The sequence below is a fragment of the Diorhabda carinulata genome, chromosome 11 (assembly GCF_026250575.1).
Source record: "Diorhabda carinulata isolate Delta chromosome 11, icDioCari1.1, whole genome shotgun sequence".
Taxonomy (NCBI): Eukaryota; Metazoa; Arthropoda; class Insecta; order Coleoptera; family Chrysomelidae; genus Diorhabda; species Diorhabda carinulata.
The window spans coordinates 2019892-2039427 of record NC_079470.1 but is presented as its reverse complement, the minus strand read 5'-3'; the positions used below and the strand labels follow the sequence as shown (position 1 = coordinate 2039427).

General features: G+C 33.4%; 1 protein-coding gene across 1 annotated transcript in view; it reads left to right on the top strand.

Moving 5' to 3' along the window:
- The window catches only part of LOC130899764 (protein sickie), a 551159-nt gene that overhangs the window by 316731 nt on the left and 214892 nt on the right, over nt 1-19536 (top strand). The window lies entirely within an intron of this gene.

The following is a 19536-nucleotide window of genomic DNA, read 5'->3' as shown; positions in this document are numbered from 1 at the left end:
AACGAACGAACTTCTCAAATACGGTAGAGAAAGCCTTACCAAGCAACTAACAACTCTCATTAACAAGATCGTGTCGCATCAAAAAATCCCAGACGATTGGAATACTACGATTCTCATGTCCAAAAAATGAGATAAAAAGTTACCATCTAATTATAGAGGAATCAATTTGCTAGGTAGCACTCTGAAACTTAACAACAAAAGTTATCACAATATCACAAACAAAATAAACAGTCTTATCATATTAACAGATGAGCAATAGGGATTTAGATCGGAAAGGTCGTGCACAGATGAGATCTTCGTCATCAGATCACAGAAAAATCAATTGAGTATAAGAGACCAGTATTTATGTGCTTTATAGATCTACAAAAAGCCTTCGATCGAGTACAACTAAAAGACGTAATACATCTACTATACGATAAACAAATCCCTTATGTCTTGATAAAAACCATTGAAAATATATACAAAGACAACAAAATCCAAGCCAAAGTGAACGGAGTGCTAACGGAGCAAATAGCAGTACACAAAGGGATTCGCCAAGGGGACACCTTAAGCCCCTTACTTTTCAATATCATTATGGACGAAATAATCAAGAAAGTAAGAAAGCTAAGGGGCTACCAGATGGGGGACCGAAATATTACAATATTATATTACGCTGATGATGCTGTTCTAGTTGCATAAAATGAGGATGGTCTTCAAAGGCTTTCACATATGTTTGACTGCACAGCTAAATCTTTCAATATGATAATATCTGCGTCCAAAACGACCACATCCAAAACTCCGATAAGATGTAAGATTCAAATAACTAGGAATCGAGATTTCAGAACTTGGAAACGTAGAGAACGAAATAAGGGAGCAAACAACCATAGCGTTAATAATACCAGCACGTTTGAACGAAACCATATGGCGAAATAAACATATCGGAATAGAGGCCAAATCGAGAATATACAAGGCCACGGTAAGACCCGTAATGACCTACACCGCTGAGACACGGCCAGAAACAGCGAAAACCAAAAAAATTATGGAAACAGCAGAGATGAAAGTGCTACGCAGGATAGCTTGGAAAACCCTACTGGACAGAGAAAGTGCAGAATAGATAATGTCAACGAATGGGTTCTATCAAGAAAGGAAGAATGGAATGAGCACATAAGTCGTATGGACAACAACAGACAAAACAACAGTCAAAATAGCGCGTGGTAAATCCCCATTGGTCCGAAGGAATACCGGCCGACCCAAAAAAAGGTTGAGCGACAACCTTGAAGCAGGATAGGAGGCAAGGATGTCGAAGATAAAACAGGCGACTATGCCTAATACTCTAGTTCTCCATTTATTAAAATTCCCGTCTAAACTATTCAGGAACCTCCTCTAAAGGTCACGTTTTTTCTTATACTCGAATCTTTCTCCAAATCTTCTGTAGTCATGATCTCTTATATCGCTACCATTCAGGCACAATTTACTTTCATCTGAGAAGAGAACGGAACCACATCGTTCGTCAGTCCAATTCTAGAAAATCGTAGGCTGGGGATACTTGGGGCTAGTACCTGGCCTTATTGGCTCAAGGTTAGCTGCCTTTTGTCTTCTTCTCACTCTTCAGTTGTGCACAAAATGATTGAAGAACAACGGTATGTGACTTATCAACAGATAGAGGCGTCAATTATGATATCGCAAACTGCAATATATTGCTGCATGAAAGTTGCATTATTCTTCATAATCATAATGGTAGTTCCCATAAAGCACGTTGAACAACTAAATATTTTATGGAAATAAACATCGAATTCACCGATTTAGCGCCTAGTGACTTTTTTTAGACTTAAGAAGCTCTTGAAGACTTTCAAAACCATGTTACCACGATATCAACCTCAGAGTGGGAAAAATTTTTCCAAAATGGATTCGCGCATACGTGAAAAGGTCCAAACACAATATTTAGAGACATAAATTGTTTATAAAATCGTCTTGCTTCACTTTTGATGTATATTTGCTATTTGATTTAGATCTACTATATAAAGAATCCAAAGTTTTAGGTACTATTGTACTATGTACTATTTGAAAATTTGTTTATTAATAATAAATATCGACTAAATATAACAACTCAGTATGAATACTACTTATGCATGTAGAAAAAAAGTCAATTAAAAATATTGGTCTAAGATGCTGTGAATCCCTTATTCTAACAGTGTTTAACCATCCGCCATTGAACCTAAAAAAATCTAAAATTGAAAGTCAAATTAAAAAATAGTAAAATCAACTCTCTTCAGTCTCCCTCACGAAGAAATTAATGTCTTGGTAAACATTTGGGATTTATGCATTTTTATTTTATATGTTTTGAATTATTTTTATTATTATTCAATTTATGAGTTAGTAATAGCAATGTAATAATTTAAAGGTGCAAGGTATTGTCTATTGTATGTGTACTGGTATAGCAGATCACAAAAATCTCAGCGCGACATTTCTGACTTAAGGAAGATGAGATTTTCTGATAACCACAAAAAACACAAAAATTCGAACAATTTTACTCTTGGAAATAAATGAAAAAAATAATAAATAAATGAATAAAAACTGAGGTGTTTGAAATAAACCATCAAAACTTCAAATGACGTTTATACCGGAAAAGGATTCAATTGAAAAGTTTTTATTTTTCATATTCTCTCTAAAAGACACTACAGTACAGTACAACAAGACAATTATTACGCCTCTTCGGAAGCAGAAAAAATAGTACGGATATTTGTAGTTGTACCTGTCTAACCCAATTTAAATTCATGTTCACGTCCTTTGGTTCGCGCTCGAAAAACCGACACGCACCGTCCAAACTCTCGAACTTGAGTTCTCTCATGTTGCCTCGCAGGGAGTCAGATTTAGGCTCTAAAACAATAGGAGCCAAAATTGTCAATGTGTTAGTATGTACGGAATTGAATCCCCACGTTTGTACAAGAGCAATCTATCACGCATCACCACTGTTCTAAATATTTGGAAGATCATAAATATACTATTTTATACCATGTATTTTGACCTATCCTTATAATATGATTTTGTATAACATCTTGAATTATGAAGATCTCAAACAATGGATTGATTATATTATTTAGTTATAGGAATGATAAATGCTGTGGATAGCTTTTATTCGAAGCTTTTTGGACTGATAAGGTTAGTACGAGGATATATTGAAAAATTATTAGCCTACTATAGAACCAAACAAAATTTCAATGTCAAAATATTTTATTACTCAACATATTCTCCTCTTAATTCGATACATCTATTACTGTGAACCTGCAACGTCTCTAGACCTTTTAAAAAAAATCTTTCTTCTTGCTCTGCAAACCAGACCTCCACAGCTTTTATTACCTCCTCATTGGAAGAAAATTTACGACCTATTAAACTTTTTTTCAGTTGAGAAAAGAGATGATAGTTGAACGTAGACAAATCTGGTGAATAAGGGGGGTGCTCTAGTAATTCAAACCCTAAATCAGGAATTTTTTGTACGGCAACATGTGATTTGTGGGCAGGGACTTTGTCCTACAAAACCAAAACATCCTTGGATAGCTTTCCGCGTCTTTTCTCTTTAATTTTTTCCCATAGAGTGGTCAATAATGTCGAATAGTAATCTCCAGTTATTGCTCAACCCTTACCCAAAAAATCAATCATGATTACTCCATGGTTCCTTTGTTACTGGATCGTAGAAATGTACCCAAGTCTCATCCATAGTGACAATTCGGTTTAAGAAGTCTACATCGTTTTCAAATCGAGCACAGATCGAACACGATGCTTCTACCCTTGCACGCTTTTGGTCAACATTCAAACATTTGGGGATTCATTTTGCAGCAATTTTTCTCATGTCCAAATTGACGTGAACTATATGATGAACGCGTTCGTATGAAATATTCAGTGCTTCAGATATCCATTTTAGCCCAATTCGACGGTCTGATTTTAGATGTGATGGAATTGCATAATATGCATTGTCAATATGTCAACCACCTACACTGTTTGTACAAAGTCTAATATCAAGACAATTGGAGTCTCTATCTAAGACAGAAGTTGGCAAAATACAAAGAATATTTTTGGACTGATAACAACTAACAATTTATGCAAATAATAATATATATATTTACTAGATTTCTTCAACCATTTGAGTATAAATTTATTTTTTTTCTCTAATTTCTTGCGTTCGTAGGTTATTATAATAATGTTGAATATTTATATTTTTCAATCTCTTAATTCAATCCACAGACCAAAGACCTTGATTTAAGATTGCGTTTGAACTTGTTCAACTACCCACTATTCTAAAGAGAATCTAAATTTCTCTTGGGACTAATTTATTCTCTTGCGAAGGCCACAAGACGGAAAATTTTACTATAATCTTGTAGAAACTTTTGGAAGACATTATTAGAAGTAGTTGATCCGGCAATTAGAAGTTTGAGAGATTAAATTCGGTGGAAACTGTCCTTTACCTATTAATAAACGTTAATATTATAAGCTTTTAAACTAAACTTTCATTGATTGAGACCTAAAATCAAGATAATTTTTCAACAAAACTATATAAAAAAGTTTAAGAAGTAAGAGATTAAAAAAATGTTGATTAATCAACTACTACTGATTAATGAATAGCACCAGCAAACAACTCTAGTTATAACATCTACTACCATAACTTACCATAGGAATCTAATTACAGAAAAATATAGCTGGGTAGTGGCAGAAATTGTTAAACACAAAAAACGCAGATTAAAACAACAACATAGTACCATCCAACAAGAGCATAGAAAAAATCGACCTTTTGAGGACAAAAGTTCGATAAAGATCATTTTTCAAAATTAAGGAACAGTTCCCACATATGATATATCTCATATTAAAAGAATGTTTGTAAGAAATGTATTTTATGGTAGAATATGGATGAGAACAAGTAAACTTTTTCTGGTAATATTGGTGGTGTCCAAGGGTAGCTTGGACCTATTTTATACTTACTGTTTACTGCCGATCTCCCGACTAGTAGGAATATAACTACCGCATACTTTAGTACTCTAGATAAACCACAAGAGGAAACCCTCCGATCTATTTACTACGCACTTCCATTGACAAATGGATAAGTTATCCATCGAGGACAACTCTAAAGAAGGCAGTGAAAAACTATGTTCAGGACTTCTCTTTCCGAAGAATGTGTAAAACATACTAGCTCAGGAGACGGAAGAACATAATTCAATGGCGGTTTACATAACCATGGAGACAAGAGAGTATAATCACCAAGGGGTAGGGGCAGAGAACGAAGACAACACAAATTAAGATAAAGTTTTGTCTGAATGACTTGGATTGATGGAATGATCTATTTCTCACCCGGTCGTAGACTTTGTCTGTGAGCGGATTCCTAAGTAGACGGACCTGCGCGTGTTTAGAGTAGAGTAGAGCTACCAGCAGCATTACTATTACATGTGATCGTTATACTTCTGTCAATTCTCTAGGAAATATTATTCCGATACAATACAATACAAATTATTTATTATTTGCAATAAAAATTGCCTTCATGATTATAATCGAACATTTGATCACGTAACGTTTATCCGAATAAGGTAATTTTTCATTTCTACAACTAAATAACATTGAAATTGTACTACTTGAGACAGATGCTGACATAATTGTCGTTATTACCAACTGCTCCAATCGATTAATTAACCATTCAAGTCATACCTAGACTTAACATTTCATGAATGTAATTAAGTACGTTTACATCGTCTCTGATTTTATCGATTTACACCTATATGGTAATTTATGGGATTCTATGAATAATCCGGTTAATGCAAATGAATCATTATGTCAACACAAAACATGTAAAATTATGTTGAATGACGAATATATTCCATGTTTAATCGATTAAGTTCTTGATAGATTACGGGATAATATATATTGGTAAAAATATTCATCTCTACGTGAAACAGTCTAATGCTATTTTGAACGCAGTCGGTTTCATAATATCTTCATTCAGCTCATCTAGTATCTTGCTGGATAAAATCCTTGCGTAGTTGATATCAATTTATCAATTCTTTGCGGCCTTCATCTTTAATCTTGATATCATAGAATCATATCGTTGCTGAACGTCACCTACTACAGTTTGCGTCTTGGCAAATCTCCGCTCCAAAATCTTTCGTTCCAGGGTCTATCCGCAACCCTAGCTACTTGACCAGCCCAATTCCATTTTAACTTCACAATTCCCTCAATTGCATTCGACTATTAGGAAATTTGTCTTTAAAAAAGAGACTCAGCATCAATCTTTCAATTTTCTAGTTGCATTTTCTATTCATAGAATATTTTTTGAGTGTGAGCCTCCTGTTTCATAAATAAGTATTGACATATGTGATATCTGACTCTATTCTACATTTTATCTCAAAAGTGTGCTTGTCTTATAAAATCCGATGCGTATAAACATTTATACGAGCAGGATTGCTTTATAAAAATACTATTTAGTAATATTCTCTGTTTTATAACAAGGTTGGTAATAAATAGGTTTGACCAAAATATAGTGATTATTTAATTATCCACTACCTCTCAAGAACCAAATAAAGGTAGAAAAATTATAAAACTTGACAAACAGTTATGCACTCAGATGAAGTTTTGATAATATAGTGTATATATCAATATTGATATTATTGTCCTTCCTCGTATGAAATTTCGTCAGATGAGAACTCGAAATAAAACTGTTTTTTTTTAAATGCCAACGCTTCTACCCTTTATTTGACCTTTATCAAGGCTAAAAATTTATGGTACATTATAATTGAAATGTAGATGAAGATAAACAAGTAATGAAAATTGTGAAATTAAAAAGTTAAACAATAATCAGATAAGTTTAGCTTAACAATGTATAGGACATACTGTATATGACACAAAAGTTTAGACAAACTATATAACATAAATAAATAATAACATTGCTGCTTAAAACAGAAGAACAAGGAGAAAGTTATTTGAAGAAACTAATACATACACATACAGGTGATCTCATCTTTACGATAGATAGAGAACTATACACATTTTTTACGCTTTAGCCGCGACTACTAGTAACATTTTATTGAAATTTTATATGAATATGTTTTGGAAAGTGATACATCCAATTAATTTGTTTTTATGTCTAACTCTCATAGAGGGCGCAAGTATTGAACATTACTTTTTTTCCTCGACGCCCTTTATCTTGAATACGAATGGCGCTACGAAATTTTTTTACTGAGCAAACCCCAAATATTTTTCAGTTTTCTATCTATCCTAGAGACGGGATCACCTTTTTTTGAAATACCCTGTATAAATAAAAACCGGTGCAAACAACATGCCTACAAAAAATTCTGTTAAGATACATCTATCAGTGAAATAATACTTCCAAACTTCTCCAATATTAACAAAAGCATGAACAGTAAAAACTGTTGGAATTATTCTAATTATTACCTACAAGTACTAGTCCGGTCAGAGTGTGTTGACGTATACTTGACTTTATTATGAGTCCTCGATCCGAAACACCATTCGAATTTCAACTAGAATGGACAATAACGTCAACAATGATGTTTTCTTCTATGTAAAATAATCCTTTACTGTTGTAAAGTGAGTAATACTTCACATATGAAGTTTTGATGCCTCAATTTCTAACAATTTTGTTAGAATGTTTCTACTTATTTTGTTTTAAAATCTTGTTCTGTTCTAACATTTAGTTAGATAACATAAACAAATAAGAACATTGTTGCATAAAAAGAAGAACAAGGAAAAAGTAATTTAAAGAAACTAATACATACACATATAAATAGAAATTTGTGCAAGCCATATATCTTATTAAATTATTAGACGTCACTTAAGGTATATTTATGAGTAACGTATCAATCTCAAATTTCTCGTTAAATTGAAAAAACCTACAACAACGTGCACGTGTTTTTGAGTGGTGTAAACGCTTTAGTGAGTTCCGAGAGAGCACTGAAGATGACCAGCGCCCAGGTCGCCCTGTGACTGCTTCAACTCCGGAAACAGTGACCAAAATCAACCAAATTGTGCATACAGATTATCGAATGAGCATCCGGATGATTGCCGAAGTTGTCAACGTCGATAAAGAAACGGCTAGAACAATTTTACATGAGAAATTACACATGACAGAAGTCTGAGCGGAGTTGATGCCAAAAAATCTGACTTCTGACCAAAAGCTCTTGCGTCAACGAGTCTGCTCAGATTTCCTCGAAAGGTTAGAAAAAGATCTGCTTTGAAAGCTTAAAAAGGCAGAAGCTCCCAAAGGCACTCACCAAAGAAGACTTCCAGCACTGCTTCGATCAATGGAAAAAACGTATGTGGCGAGGGGAGGGGAGTATATTGAAGGGGAGCATTCGGATGTAGAATAGTTTTTATAACAAAACTCTTTTTCGTAACCAGTCTCGTTATTTAATAGCCAGCCCTCGTATTAACAAAAGCGTGAACAGTAAAAACAGTTTCAATTACTCTAATTGTTAGTATCATGTTCTGGTCCGCTGAGAGTATGTTGACTAACATTCAAAAGACGGTTATATTGAACCTCGAGATTGACTACATAAGTACGATTATTAACTGTATTTTTCATTTTTATGCATATCATTTCGCTGTTGGTTCTTTGTGCATTTTTATGTTTCTTATCCAGAATTTTTACATCATCAAAATTAAAGTGTTTAGTGAATATAAGTTTTCAAAAAAATAAGCCTAATAGTAGTAGAGTAAAAGTTCTCGGCAGAATCTGTACAAATTACTATTATCTTCAGACAATATAACAAAGGATACGTTCGTCATCCGCCATCAATTTATTTTTATATAAATCTATATATAAATGCTAGAAGTTATTGTGTAAGAATTCTAGCCATAGATTATCACAACCGGAAAAGTCGAAGTGCTGATATGCTTGAGCTATAAAACTGTATTTTACACGGAGACTGTTGAGGGCTTTTAACGTTAAGAAGCATTGCTTAGTTAATAAATTCTCATCTATGATTTTCACTATCATTTAACCACAACAACGTTGATTTAAATAATAAGAAACTTAGCCTAACGGTTTTAGTTTCTACTCTTACTATATAATTGGGAGTGCAAAGAGGCAGACACAGCAAACTTTTGAAAAAGTTAACCTGAACTCGTTCAAGTAAATTAGCATATCGTAATCCCCAGATTCCAATTCCATATGATAGAGAAGATAAAATGATATAATTCTAAGTTCCATACGAGCTTTCCAAGAATGAAATTTAGAATGACACGTAATATTCATAATAGCACCTGTAGAGTCTTGATTACTGTTTGTTTGTCATATTTAGAAATAAGGACGGAAATGAACAAGTAACACCTAAATATGTAAACATTTTTACTACCTCCAAAGGTTCGTTATTATATTTGGAAATTAAGTTTTCAGTTATTGTTATCTCCACTCTTAATAAATATCAATACTTTACTTTTTTGTATGTTTACTTCTAATCTTATCGAGTTGGAATAGGATTCTAACGTTTTTAATTTACGGCTAACAAATCTAAAATAATCTTCAATATCTGACAAAAACAAAGAAAACTGCAACGGACGTAATGATCCCCCTGTAGGACTCCTTCAGTTATATCAAACTTCTTGCTGAAGCAACCATTTAATCAGTGATTTTTTAAGAGGTATAGGATTTGATTTTGAAAAAAAAAACACAAAAAATTTGAAAAAATTGATGAAATCTTTATTGAAATCGATAGAACGATGTTGGCCGCGGCTCCGCTTTCGATAGCCCATTCGCTAGTTTCAATTATGGCACACTCTCTCCAACATATCGACCGGTATTTTACGAATAAATGCTTCAATATTGGCTTCCAATGCGTCAATCGTTGCTGGTTTATCCCTGTAGACCAGGGGTTGCTCAAACGGTCGATCGCGAGTGCTTTTTGAGTAGATCTCGAGAGGAAAAAAATTTTTAATAAGTAGGTAGGTAACTAAACTACAAAAATGTATTACGTAATAAAATAACACTGCTTGCGGCAAAAGGCGGCTTTATCAAAGGAACGCGCGGCACTTGTCAAAGAAAAGCCGCGTTGTTTCTAGACTAGACTGTACTGTCTAGTTTCGGGCGGCGCGTTTGACGGGAATATTCGAGACTTTCTTTCACGCCGATATAAATGTTGCATCTGCATGATTTGGAGGTGTAACTTGATAGCGATACTATGTCGATACAAAGTTTATTATTAAATAGTGGAAAATGAGTGCAGTGAAGAAATCTAAAACGTATCATTTTAATAAGGATTGGGAGGAAGAATTTTTCTTTGGTATGGTGAAGGATAAGTGCATTTGTGTTATTTGTCGTGCGTCAGTTGCAATACCTAAGCGTGGTAACTTATAGAGGCATCATAAAACGGTTCATAAAAACTATCAAAAGGTTTTTCCGCCACAGAGTGAATTAAGAAAACGAAAAGTAAGTGATTTTATATCTTGTTTGAAAAAAGAACAAACCATGTTCACAAGACCAGCCAAACAATCAAAAGCTGCTACGATCGCGTCATTTAAAATATCTCATATATTGGCGAAACACAAGAAACCATTCGAAGATGGATCGGTGGTGAAGGGAGCATTTATTGAAGCGGGTGAGACTTTATTTGGAGATTTTAAAAATAAAACAGAAATCATGTCTGCTATTAGAGAACTTCAGTTATCTCGTCCGACTGTCACAAGGTGTATTGAAGTCATGAGTCAGGACATCGCAGATAAACTAAAACATGATATCATGGAATGTACATACTTTTCTTTACAGTTCGACGAATTCACCGATATGACAGACACTACCCAGCTGTGTATTTTTATTCGGATGGTATTCAATGACATGTCGGCTAAGGAAGAATTTTTGACAATCATTCCTCTGAAGGGGAAGACCCGTGGCGAAGATATATATGAAGTTCTCTTTAATTTTGTAAAAAACTACGAGCTACCAATATATAAATTAGTGTGCATTACAACCGATGGAGCACCAGCAATGACTGGAAACAAAAACGGTTTTGTGGCATTGTGTCGAGCTAATGAAGAATTCCCTTCATTTTTTTCATTCCATTGCATTATACATCAACAAGTTTTGTGTTCCAAAGTTTTAAACACGGATGAAATTATGGGCATTGCAACAAAAATTGTGAATTCCATCCGTGCACGTAGCTTGCAACGGCGGCTCTTTCAGTTGCAGTTGGAAGATAGGGAGTCAGCTGAACACACTGATTTAGTTCTTCACACAGACGTCAGGTGGTTGAGTCGCGGAAAGTTCCTACAAATGTTTCAAGAATTATTGCCCGAAATAACAGCTTTTCTAGACGAAAGAGGTGATGACACTCAAATTTTGAAAAACGAAAAATGGCTGATTTGGCATTTTTGACTGACATCACAATGCACTTAAACATCGTTAACTTGGAGCTTCAAGGTAAAGGAAAAACTATTATTGAGATGATTAGCGCAGTAAACGCATTCAAAAGTAAATTGCAACTTATAATAGATCAACTGAAAAGAAAGGATCTGAAACATTTTCCGTCTTTGGAAGCAAGGATTCCTCAGTTTAATTATGATACGTATGAGGCTGAATTATCAAATATTTTGGGACAATTCGAAATGCGTTTTTATGATTGCAGTAAATTGGAAAATATAGCATCATTTATGAGTTATACTTTTTCATGTAAAAACATTGAGGAATTAACTACTGAAATAGCAAGTCAGTTTAATATGAACTCATGTTCTGTTGAAAATGAGTTGGTGCAGATTATATCAGATATACATCTCAAAGCTACAGCATCTGATACAAATTTCTGGTGTTTTATATCTGAAGATAAATATCCGAATGTAAGGCAAATCGCCCTTCAACTGACGGCATTGTTTGGGTCAACTTACTTGTGCGAGTCTGAATTTTCTGAAATGAAGATAATTAAGTCAAAATATCGCAATCGACTAACTGACGATCATATGTCATCATGCTTGCTATTAGCACTCAGTGGTTACGTACCATCTTATGAAAAGTATGCTGAGGACATGCAGTGCCACGCTTCAATATCCAAAGCCACTCTTTAGTTAGATTTAACACTATATGTAACTCTTTTGTTTTGTAACAACCAATAAACTCGCAATTTTGAATAACTATGAGTTTTTTCATTGATATTGTAGAGAAGAACCTAACTAAACCTAACCCAAACCTTGACTAAAATAATGTACCTATATTGTGCAGAAAGCTAATATATATATATATATATATATATATATATATATATATATATATATATATATATATATATATATGCTACGGTACACCCTACCTAGGTAGGTAGGGTGTATCGCGTATGTACGACAACCCTGCATCACACATACTTGCAGCCTCTCAGAGTCGATAGTAAGTAGTCTAAAAATATTGAGGTAGATCACCAGCAGTTCAAGTTTGAGCACCCCTGCTGTAGACCTTAGCCTTAGCATGGCCCCAGAAGAAATAGTCTAAAGCCTTTAAATGACACGATCTAGGCGGCCAATTGATGGGCCCCAAACGTGAGATGATCTGTTCCCCAAAAGCGACTCTCAATTTGGTCATTGTTTCGCTTGCCATGTGGCACCGTTTTGTTGAAATCACATATCAGGCATGTCCAATTCTTCCCTTTTGGGCAAAAAAATCGTCAATCATCACACGGTAGAGGTACGGCCTGATGATGCCACCGGTCCATATTCCACACCAAACGGTGACTTTTACGGGAACATTGGTAGCTCTTGCAATGCTTTTGGCTGATCTTCACTCCAATTGTGGCAATTTTGCTTGTTGACGTATCCATTCAACCAGGAATGAGCTTCGTTGTTGAACACAAAAGTGGATCTCCATCCAACTTTGCCAGCGCCCATTCACCAAATGTTAGACAATGTGGGAGATCGTGTGGCTTCAATCCTTGCACCAGCAGCCGTATCTTATAAGGCTTTACACTCAAATCCTTTCGCAAAATTTTAACAGAGGCCCAATTGCTGCGAACGGCGGCGAATCGACATTTCACGGTCATCAGTAACACTGGCGGACACAGCCGCAATATTTTCTTCACTGTACGTTTGCGTGTTAATGGTTTATTGTCCTATATCGTAAACTGTGTTCGAAATTGAGTCACAAGCTTCCCTCAGTAGGCCGACCAAACTGACCATAAATTGGAAGAAGTGCGCGATGCTTGACCGAGCATGAATTTTTATAGTAAAATTCAATAATTTACAAGCGTTGTTCTTTCGTAAGTCGATTCATGATTAAATTTTAGACCAAACTGAACAAGTTTGTCAAGACACGATTCACGCGTGATCTGTCCAAAACAGTGTTGCCAAAAAGATATCAGCAAAAAAAATCACTCGTTAATTTAATATTTAATATTCTCTTTTAAAGTCTACAAAAACAACCTTTCTTTTTGGTAATCGAAGGTGAAAATGTACGACATTCCCGTAGAATACAAATTTTTTCGCATCAATTATATAAGCGATTTAATGGTGGTGAAGATCTTAGCGAAGCAATTAACTAGTGAGATACCTCTATAATTGTTTTGGTCATTAGCTTCATCTTTTTTATACTACATAGTTATGATAGTTTCATGCTAACCAGACTGTACTTTGTTTTTTTACAAAATACGCATGAACGGTATACTGGTTATTAGCGATTCACTGTAAATTAAGTGTTCTATCTATAAATATTTGTTAAATTAAGTTTATGATCGAGATCTTTTTAAATTAATTTTTAAGGTTATTATTAAGTTATATTGTATTTAGGTCCTAAAATTTCGTGGTGAATAGAACAATGAATCGCAACCACATCAGCATTCTTTTCTTTGACCAATTGTACAAAGCCTGAGCGAAAAACGATCATTAAAGGAGCACCATCTGTGCATACACCAATAATTTTTGTCTGATACTGCTTTCATCACATCTACAGCTTTAGTAGTGGTCACCAGCTCAGTAAAAAACATCAGTTCATCCTTCATTCTTTCATTTTCAATGTAATGAACATATACAATCAGATTAGAACGTTATGCTACGTCTGTACTCTCGTCAAGCTGGATAGCAAAAAACGCTCTGTGCACTCGCACTCACACCAAGGCCATACCGAGATATCCGTACACACGGCTATTGCGTCTGACAGTAACTGCTATGGAGAGGGACGGTTTTGAGAACCTTGAACTCTTGTGTGTTTTGTAGTTTTAAAAACCGTAGCCTTCTTTGATAAAGTTTACAACTTTATTAAAACTTTACAAAAAAAAATTACGAAAACTTAGAAAGACTTTATTTCAAAGATTTGAGGAAATCTTTTTTTATTTATTTATTAAGGTGTCACGCCCCCCCCCCCTGGACTTTCTCCAAGCCCTCCCAGGGGGACGCGCCACCTAGTTTGGGAACCCCTGGGCCCTAGATGAAGACGTGTTAGAAGAACTTTATCTATGCGATTTTTCGGTAGTATTGACCATGGTTTTACTGTTTCATTTCACCAAGTTTTTCTCAAAGATTGTATTACGCCTGTTATTTATTTAAAATATGTAATTGAAGTTGATTTAATAACTAAATAATGCAAATATTTTCACATAATACCATGTGATGTCAATTACTAAAACTGATATTTTAAGATATACAAGTGTAATCAGTTTTAGTACTTGACATCACATGGTATTTTGTGAAAATATGTGCATTACTTAGTTATTAAATCAACTTCAATTACACATTTTAACTATTTTTACATATTCAAGAATTTTTTATCTGATATTCACAAAAACATGCATAGTTTATGTGCAACCCAACTCCTCAATCTTTTGCCATGACTTACTTCGTTAAGAAAAGACCTAGGAATTCATCCTCAAATTAAACGTAAGTCTACTTCAATATTATATATTTAACACACATGTTATATACAGGTTTGAATTTTTTATTTACCTCCACTTATATTGTAGCTTCCCTGATGGGAATAATATTTACCGAAAGCTTGGATTTTTAGTTTAATAAAGAGTTTTGGAGCAAACTTATATAAACTCATAAGGAATTCCATTTAACGGGCTTTACCGTTTTTGCACCCTTCATGAGCTTGATTTATTTCATCGGACGTAAAGTGTTGGAGTCATTAAATGTGTTTTTGTTGATATAAATCTTCATAAAAAAATTCATTGTTAGTTTATTGTTGAATGATTCTTCAATCTTGAGATACAATTATGGATTTGAATTTCATATTAGAAACCCTCACTTAACTCAAACTTATTACTATTTTTTATGTAGGTATATTACATAAGCTGGAAATGGAAAAAAAACAGTTAAGAATTATTTATTTTTATTTATAGATATCCAGTTAAACGTTTGCTGTCAGTTTCGGAGTATTAGGTTTAGTCTTTAATGAATGCTCCTCCTTATTTCGGGAAGGTATGTAGTGTAAATAAAATTAAAAATAGAAACAAATGATTTATTTACGAGTTTGTAACCGAATGCATCGATCCGATTTCTAACATTTTTTTTATATATATAGGGAACAAGAAAAAAACACTTCTTATAAATTCACCAAATGATACAAACGCAACATCAGTAATTTTTTAAGGGTTGCAACATTTGAGATAATATAATCCATATGTGGTGTTGAAATTATTGGAGTAAAACTTAAAATGAACAATGTCCGATAAGGCCCGTAAAACTACTAATTGGTTTCTAGTTGCCAAAAAATCTACTTTTGACGTCAAACTGACAGTACTTGATAGCAAAATGTCAGAGAATCAAAACTGAATATAGTCAAAAACTTCTTGCTAATATGTTCTTGGAAGACACTACTGTAAAAAAATTTTCGAGCAAGATTTGAACTAGCTTAACGTAATTACTTCAAAGAAAATAAAAAACATTATTGTTGCTAATCATAGTATATAATCTGAAATCGGGTCTCTTATTAGCATTAGCTTTTTCTAATTCTTCTGCATCATCCTCTATTATTGTTTGATGTTTCAATGACATTACATCGACGTTATCTGTAAAGAAAGTGTAAATTTTATATGTTTATCCACATGATTTTTATTTAACTTCTAAATGTTTTAAAACCATAGATAAATACCTGCAGGATTCTCATCGATGATTGTAGTTCCAATTACTGATGGTGGAACTTGGTCAACGTCGAACCATAAAGTATATTTATTATTTTCTTCCTTTTATTTATTAGTTTTAACTCTTCACCAAAAATTATTAGACATCTATAGCCTGGTTTATGCAGCCATAATTAAAAATTAAACTTTGAACTAAGAATATAAATTACTAGTTAATAGACACTAAAATGCTACTTGTAGTTAATGCAGAAGATTGACAGTAAATCTAATTTAAAATTAAATGAAGAGTTTGTCAATTCTCATCTTCTTAGTTTAATTTATTAATTTTATGAGGTTATGAGCACAGAATACGTTGTATTGGTGGTATTGTTTTGTTTTTAAAACTGATATAAAAAAAATAGGAAGAGCAGTGTCTGAAATTCAGCAATGTCCTTTCGCTGAAGGAACACTGATAGACAATGTCAGAAGCTTTCAACATTTGAACGACAACAAGGACCCATAAAGGAAATTTCTATTGGATTACCAAGAAAGTTTAGTTTAATGTTAATTTTAATTTAGTTTTAATTTTGGCTGCAAAAACTAAGTTTATCTATTTTTAAACTACGAAACTTTATTTATGTTTTCATAAATTCGTAATACCTATTAGTCATATTTATGTTATTACCTCTTATTATACAAAGCTGCGTGAGAAAAGCATCAAGAAACAGCTAGTATTCTATGACTTCAGTTTTTATTGCTTGTTTATTGGAGATGTTTCATTAATATTCTAAATATATCTCCTTCTAAATTAATAGTTTTGACGACAAAAATCTTGTTTAAAAAGTTCAGTTCTTTTGTTGAAATAGATTATCCTCACAGTTCTGTTCATATTATATAGTGCGCCACTGCAAATGAATAAACGGATGTGTGTGGAAGTTCATGGATCTTTTTTGTTTATTTGCTTTTAATAAACAAACTTTAACCACGGGAATGACAAACTGGTTTAAATCTGTTTACACAATGGTTTATCCGAGTGATTCAGGCTAAAATTTTTTCTTCTTTGGAAGTATAGTCCAATTGTATCTATTTTTCTTAATCACGAGTGACTTATTGTTGTCTGTGTTAAGATAAGTTATCAAATGGCGCCGATTGCATTAACTAAATATTGAGATACCAAGACGTTAGTGATTAATAAGCGACAAATGGAGATATTTTTTTTGCAATTTCTTGGATTTTTGGCAACAATCTATGATCATAGAAAAATTTTTTCAAAATATTGGTTGTCCTGTAGAAATAGAAAAGGCAGGAAACGAGCATAAGTGAAGCCTATAGTGATGCAGGGATATTAGCGCCTCCCACCCAATACAAGTAGTTCAGTGAGTACAGCCCAATTAGAGCCAAAACCCACGAAAATTAATGTCGCTGATTTTCTGGATTTAAGTAGTTTTCAGGGTGCTCTATCGATACCGTAAAAGTTAACATCAAAATTTTCGCCGCTAATTGATATATTTTTGTTCAAATTTTCAAAATTTCGAAGTTTACAAATAACTCGAAATCTATGCCGCATTTCGAAAAAAGTGAAGGGATCAAAAATGTAGTTCAAAACATTTCCTACAAAAAAGGTTCCCTGTGATTTTTTCTCAAAATTACTCTTACAAAAAGCGTTAATATATTGTTAAAAATATCGTTTTGGAGCTGTTGGCAAGTTTTCAAATTTTTGATGCGAATCCGAAGGTTTTACGAACTTATTTGGAAAGGAAATTGAAGCTGTACAACTCAGCTACAAAATGTATGCTTTAGTTTTCTCATTATTTTGCGAAAATGGCTAGTATTCAACGACTTATAAAAAAGTAACCAAACTTGTTAATTATGAAAAAATTTAGCATTAGTAAAAGTAGTTTTTTCTCCTATCACAGAGTGAGTTCAAAGGTATAATTGGTCCCATTTTGAAGGTAATCGTTTAATTGACGACCTCAAGCAAGGGTTCGTTGCTGAGTATAGCAAGGTCACAGACAATGCCGTTCGTGTTATTTTCCAAAAAAATTTTATAAGTCTGAATTTTTTTGCAGATGCAGTTCGAAAGTAGAGACTCTAACTAGTAAAATACACTTTTTTTCGTCCCGAAATGTTGAGTTTTCGAGGAGACGAAGCAGTTTATTCTTCAGCCGGGGACGTAATTTCCCTCAGACTCTACGAGGCGCGAAAACTTCTTAATAAGATGCGACCCCGAGCGCAAGAAATGACAGCTCTTAGGAAAAAATTAGAAGCAACTTTTTTTTGTAAAAAATTTCTCAAACTACATTTTTGATCCCTTCACTTTTCCAAAATTTGGAATAGATTTCGAGTTATTTGCAAAATTCGGAACGAAAATATATCTCTTAACGGCCAAAGTTTTTATGTTAACTTTCACTGTATCGATAAAGTACCCTGAGAACTACCTAAATTCAGAAATTCACTGGACCATTGGTAAAAATATAAAATCAACAGTAATAGAATAATAATGACCGTTTAATATATTCAATTTATTTTTATCGATACTTTTTTTGAAGATAATACTACAATAATTTTTATAATATTTCTTCTAAGCCATAATACAAGTAACTAGGCGTATATTTGGACTAAATTTAATAAAATAATTGTTAATTTTCGTTCTTGTGTATTAAGTTTAACCATACTAATAATTGAGCAGTTTCTTAATTACTTACCTTTGAAATGTTACATGAGAAGAAGCTTAATTTACTAGGATGATTCTAGAAGTACCTGGCCTGAGATGGCGTTAGTTGCTTGAAAAATACCACTATATTGGAAAGTCCATGTTAGCATATGTTTGAAGTTTGAAGACGCCACGTTATTTAGTATTTGTATGGCAGTTATCAATAGTGAATTTGTAAACATTAAAAAATTGGTTGAGGAATTAGTTAAGGGCTCAAATTTCACAATAATTTGAGGGCATATTTACTGAAAAGTGCCTTCTATTCTATAAACGACTTCTATTCTAATAATAATATTTAGTTCCGGGCATACTGCATACTGGTTTAATTTGGCTATGGACTTATATAATAATTATTACTTATTACTATTACCTATAATTTTGTTATTCATTGCGGTTTTCTTCTGTAGATTGAAATTTTATTTTATTTGTATCTTTATTTATTTATTTTTATGTTTGTTTTTTTGTTTTTGCAAGCTTTTGTCTACAAATGTTTGACAATAAAGCATTTCTCTCTCTCTCTTTTTGATTCTAATTGGATCTATTTCAAAGAATAGATTCTTTAAAAATGATCGGAGGATACAATTGTTTAATTCTATACGATTATCTCACCTCCGATCTTTTTCCTCAATTTTGTAACATAAAATAGTCGAGGAAAATATGGTGGATTCTGTAGAAGCTCGTATCTTAATGTATGAACTTCCAAAATAACGACACACGTATATTGCTTTGATAAAATTACATATTTTCCTTCGTCAAATGCGGTTGTTCAAATCTATACCGTATCTGACTAAAAAGAACATCTTGTAATTTCCGCTTAACTAATTATAA